This window comes from Mus musculus, chromosome 4 (assembly GCF_000001635.26).
Source record: "Mus musculus strain C57BL/6J chromosome 4, GRCm38.p6 C57BL/6J".
Lineage (NCBI taxonomy): Eukaryota > Metazoa > Chordata > Mammalia > Rodentia > Muridae > Mus > Mus musculus.
In genome coordinates this window covers 90,074,833-90,081,355 of record NC_000070.6, presented here as the reverse complement: position 1 = coordinate 90,081,355, position 6,523 = coordinate 90,074,833, and positions in this window count along the sequence as shown.

The window sequence follows — 6,523 nt, the reverse complement described above, 5'->3', positions numbered from 1 at the left end:
GTACACTAATTTAGATTATGGTGGTTAACTGTAAACAAAAGTATTGGTTCAATTGTATGATTATGGCTTTGCTTGAGGGAAATGAATCATTTTACTTGGTACTCTGGCAATTTTTCTACAGTTAAGTGACAAAAGTCATCACAGAAGAGTAAGCCTAAGAACCGCATTCTGCAAACAACAGTTATTGATTAACTGACTGACTGACTGACTGACTGACTGACTGCCATCCTCTGCTACATATGCAACTGGAGTCACTAGTCTCATCATTGTACTCTTTAGTTGGTGGTTTAGTCCCTGGGAGCTCTGGGAGTACTGGTTAGTTCATATTGTCGTTCCTGATATGGGGCTTCAAACCCCTTCAGCTCCTTGGGTACTTTTTCTAGCTCCTGTCTGACTGACTGACTGGTTGATAAAAGTAAGTGTGTGGATATTAGAAAACAACTTTCTGGAGTCTTTTTTTCTCTATGTAGGTCCCTGGAATTTAATTCACATCACCAAATTTGGCAAAATATGCCTTTATCCACTGAGCCATCTTACTGGCTCAGTACATATCCAATATGCACATTACATCAGAGATAGGGAATGGATATATAGTACAGAATTATTTAAAATAATCAATGATAGGTACACAGATGAGCATTCAAATCATAAGAAACTTAATCCTGTTCAGGGAGAAATAGAGCCTCTTTTATGAAATACCAAGAGAAATTAAGATTACTTTTCATTCATATTTAGTCTAATTTTTTGGGGTTTTTTTTTTTGGATTGTTTGCTTGTTTTTTTTTTTTTTTTTTGTTTTGTTTTTTTGTTTTTTTTTTGTTTTTTTTGTTTTTTTTTTTTTTTTGGTTTTTCAAGACAGGGTTTCTCTGTGTAGCCCTGGCTGTCCTGGAACTCACTCTAGACCAGACTGGCCTCAAACTCAGAAATTTGCCTGCCTCTGCCTCCAAGTGCTGGGATTAAAGGTGTGCGCCACCATGCCCAACTGACTAGTTTAATTTTTAAAGGGTACACAAACACAAGTTGTAATATGGATTAAATATTTTTATCTGTTATAGTTACTTTTTTCTCCAATTTTCTTATGTAATAGCACTAATTGGGATCCCATAAAAGCTCTGCAAATATCCCAGGAAATATATCACTTTTCAGATCCAGAATGAACGTCACTTCCTTCATCTTCAGCCTTGAACCCAGGATGCATTGGTGTCATCTTTTTACTGCCTATGTTTGGGAAGTCATTTTGGTGAGACTTTATAGATGTAGCTTCTAATGTACTAAGATACAAAATCTCATAACAAATTCCCTGACCCTGTGACTCTTAGATTCTTTAGCCACTGTTTTAGACAATGTTCCCAGAGCTTTAGGTGTGGAGTGTTTTGTAGATGTATCCATTGCTTCTGTTCTCAACAGCTCTGCATTTTGATTGGTTGTGGTTTTCTGTAATGGTCTCTGTGTCTACTGAAAAGAGAATGTTTCTTGAGGAGATGTGAGGATTTACTTAGCTGTGGTTATAAGGACAAATGCTTAGATGGTTGTTAAAGATTGTGCTGTCTTAGTAAAGTGATAATTGTAGTTTCCTCTTCACTAGCACTAAATAATAGACAGGTTTCCAGTACCAGGCATAATTTTCCTCTTGCTGAGCAGATCTTAAGTCTAATTAAGCCGGGCGGTGGTGGTGTAAACCTTTAATCCCAGCACTTGGGAGGCAGAGGCAGGCAGATTTCTGAGTTCGAGGCCAGCCTGGGCTGGAAGAGAGAAACCCTGTTTCAAAACAAACAAACAAAACAAAACAGACTAATTAAATGCTGCTGATTACCTCCAAGGTATGTATGTGGGACTCCACTGAACCCCTCAGGTTATCATATCATATCACTGCTGCCACCTTAGATTTATTGTGCTATGCTGGCCATTGAATGGATCATAGGCATCACAGCTGGGTAGTACTGTTGGTTGCCTTAGTCTTTGGAAGCTTGCATGATGCTTTATGACACCATGAAAAGTAGTTCTTGGGGATGAGGCATTCAGGACAGCATCAGCTCAGCAGCCTATGTATGCACTCTGTTTCTGAAGTGTATTATGTTTTCATCAATAGGGATTTTTCTCCCACTCTGTGGTACAAGCATGGAAAATACCAACAGGCTGTGTATGTTTGGAAATCTTTTAGAGAGCCATGTTCACAACTCAAAGGAGGGCTTTTCATGTCTCATATTGGGATTCTTGCCAGGTGGTCTTTGCTTCACAAGAAGTGCTTCTCTCATAGGACTAATGTTCTTCCCCACTCTGATTTCTTTAATGCATTATGCCAATAACTCCCTAACAATATCTCTCTGCCTCAGTTGCACACCCCTTTCTCAATTATTTAGATGGTTTGTCTGGCTAATTACAAAGAAAAGGGTGTCTTTAAAATGAAGAGATTTAGGCATCTAGCTGTTGCTACATTAACCAAATGATTAAAGCTGTCATAAAAAAACTGGGATAACCTGACATCACATATTTCATGCAATGTAGTAAAAGTTCTCCTGGTATTTTCTTGCCAAAAATTTGTAATCAAGACCTAATCATGCAGAAATAATCCTCTAAGCTCCAAATGTGGGGCTTTTATGAGACAATTAGTTTTTTATACAGGAGAAATTAAATATCAGAAAAAAATCAAATTACTATGCTGTGACTGGTTGCTTGCTTGGGGGAAATGTGTACAGTTTTTGTCCCCTTTTCTTCCTTATTCTGAAACTACTGAATGTGAATTATATTTTGTGAAAGGTTGTGGACCAAATATCTTCAGAGATGTGCTAGATGTTTGGCACACAGTGCTTGTTTGGAAGAAATGCATCCGTGGTAGCTCTGCACTGGGCAGAAAGCACAGCAAACATCCCCACAATGAATGTTCTGTCACAGGAGGGACTGGGCAGGAACATCTGTTAGGGGGCTTTTATGGCAGATCAGTATACAGACAATGGTGCCAGCAAGGGTTTTTCTCCATTATAAAGCAACAATCTTCAGTAGAATTGGAGTCACTAAAAGTGGGAAAACAGCTTGCTTTATGAAAGATGCCACCTTTCTGCAGCAAAGAAAGCACCGATCGGATGCGATTAGTCTTTCTTCAGCTGCGCAGGTGGCAACTGTTCCATGTTCCAGTTCAGCTCCCCAAGGTTACAGCTGTGAACTTGGGTAATGGCAGTGTTTATTCTCTGAAAGGCTTAAAAGTCTTCAGGGTAAACTTTCTTTCCTCTTTTTCCCCCCCTCGATTCTCATTTAAAATCTCTTCTGGAACACATAAACCTCTCCCTGTCATCTCTTCCTTCTGTGCTGCAGAATAAGTTTGATATTATTTTTGTACATTTGTGGCATTCCTTCTAAATTAGAGGGACACAGACAATCTTAAAGTTAATTTCCTTAACATGGTATCTGTTACTTTGTTGCCAATAAGCATGTTCATGTTAATCTGGACATCAAATAGCATACGCATGAGCATCATTAATGAATAACAGTGTGTTCATCAACTCCAGCCTAGGCTGAAACATTGAGGTTACAAGGACATCAGCAATCTCAACTACTATTAATTTGTATGCTCTCCCAGTATTTATATAAAGAGCTCTAACCACTAAAGAGTGGCTCAGGTACAACAATTATTGTGTGAGTCCTTAAGAAATACCTTAAGCCATTTCACTGTGTTATGAGTATATTTTTTCTTTGGGTTTGATTTGTTTAAGGAACATTAGGGCATCTGCATGTTTAGCAACACTACTCTGATGTTCTAAAATATACACTGGCTCAAACTTATACCACTATAATTTGAGGAGTCTCAGGCATCAGGCTAAACATAGAATATGCCCATTCCTTCTTATTTAACTTGATGTCCACAATTACTGATATGTTGCTGAGTATAGTAAGATAAGGCTAGCATTGTGCTCAAAGTGGAGAGAGAATAACAAGAACAATGTGGACTTATCCTCATGCATTTGACCAATTTAGAAAGGATAAAAACCCATACACTAAGCAAGTAATAATGCCATCTTGAATGAGTATCATAATTGGGGAATCTCAGAACAGAATGAAAGTACAAGTAATTAAATAGCTAACCAAGTCCAAGGGCTCATGTAGTCATCTCTGAGGTGAAAACTGTTTCTCAAGAAGAAAGAAGAGCATAAGTTCAACCTGCCACTGCATCTACAAGCTTGCAACTTCTTTCTAATGAATGGATATGAATGCATTCATATTTTATGGACTTCTAATAACTACACTCTAACATTTTGGTTTGGAACAAAGGAATACAGTTGTATGAATGATAGTTCATTATCCAAAGAGCCACCTACTCATTTGTTCCTGCAATTTCTGAATATGTTATACTAAAACCTCTGCTTATGATCCATATTTAATTCTCCTAGATGGTGGCACTCAGTTTTTCGTGCACCATTGTTGAAGACGCTATTCTCCCTTCACTGTATATCTTAAGGAACTCTGTCAAATATTATATAGCTATATAAACACAGTTATTTATATGCATACATATTTGGGTTTTCAATTGTGTTCCATGATCCATATGTCTATTTTATGCCAATAGTATGATGTTTTATCACCATAATTCAGAAACATCTAGAAATACGGTATAATGATCCCTCTATCATCAGTCTCCTTGCTTAGGTTTGATAAGAATTTGGCTATCCTTGTTATTAGCCTTTCTGGTCTGTGAATTGTAGAATGGTTACCCTTTACATAAGGGCTAATGTCCACTTATAAATGAATACATACCACATTTGTCTTTCTAGATCTGGGTTACTTTATTCAGGACAAAGAGGGGTAAATGGGGAATCATGGATCTACCTTGGAAGGTTTGGACTGGGGGTGGGTCAAGGAATGATCCAGAGTAGGGAATGGAGGGAAAAAGTACTGGGAAAGATGACTGGAATTGGGGCACATGTCAGGGTCATTTGGAAACCTAGTTTAGTGGAAACTCCCTGAGATCCATGAGGGTGATCTAGCAAAGATATAGTAATGGGCAATATGGAGCCTGAACCAGTCATCTTTTGTAACAGTGTAAAGCATCTAGTAATTGCATTGGGACATCAGTGCTGGACCAAACCCTTCTACCTATGCTTTGTCCTGCCTGCAAGATGGCTACAGGGCTAAAATCACCACCATAGACTCCTAGGAACATCCCCAAACCCTGGTCTCTGGCACATCTTAGAGACACAGCCCACCACATACCATCTGCATATCTCCATTCACTCTCCTGGCCTCATGGCCCTCTCTCCTGTCTCTCCTCAAGTAGGACCCCGAACACCCCTGATTACCCTCCCCATTTCTTTTCCTATCTAGATTCCTCCCTCCATCTGCATGCTATGCTATTTTACTCCCTCTTCTAAGTGAGATTCAAGCATCGTCACTTGGGCCTTCCTTCTTGTTTAGCTTATTTGGTTCTGTGGAGTGTATCTTGGGTATTCTATACTTTATGGCTAATATTCACTTATTAGTGATTATATACCAAGCACGTACTTTTGGATCCAGGTTACTTCATTCATTATATTTTTTAGTTACACTTGTCTGCAAAATTCGTGATGTACTTTTTTAAATAGCTGAATGGTATTTATTGTGTAAATGAACCACATTTTTTTGTGTCCATTCTTTGGCTGAGAGACATCTGGGTTGTTTCTACTTTCTGGCTATTATGAAGAAAAGCTTGTATAAACATAATAGAGCATGTGTCTTTATGATGTGGTAGAACATCTTTCGGGTATATTCTCAGGAGTGGTATAACTGTGTCTTCAGGTTTCCAGTTTTCTGAGAAACTATCCGATTAATTTCCAGAGTGGATGTACAAGTTTGCACTCACATCAGTAATATAGGAGTGTTTCCCATGCTCTACATCCTTGCCAGAATGTGCTGTCACCTTAATTTTTTATCTTAGCCATTCTGATGGGTGTAAGAGAATCACAGGGTCATTTTGGTTTGCATTTCTCTGATTACTAAGGGCACTGAACACTTATTTAAGTGCTTCTATTAGAGATTCCTCTGTTAAGAATTCTCTGTTTAGCTCTGTACTCCATTTTATTTTATTTTTTATTAGGTATTTATTTCATTTACATTTTCAATGCTATCCCAAAAGTCCCCACCCGCTCCCGAACCCAATCCCCTACCCACCCACTCCCACTTCTTGGCCCTGGGGTTCCCCTGTACTGAGGCAGATAAAGTTTGCAAGACCGATGGGCCTCTCTTTCCAATGATGGCCGATTAAGCCATCTTCTGATACATATGCAGCTAGAGACACGAGCTCTGGGGGGTACTGGGTAGTTCATATTGTTGTTCCACCTATAGGGTTGCAGATCCCTTTAGCTCCTTGGTTACTTTCTCTAGCTCCTCCACTGGGGGCCCTGTGATCCATCCAATAGCTGACTGTGTACTCCATTTTTAAAAATTGAGTTATTTGGTTTGTTGGTGTCTAATTTCTTGAGTTATTTATACATGTTGGATATTAGCCCTCTGTCAAATGTATGGTCAAATCTTTTCTCAATCTGTAAGTTGCTGTTTTG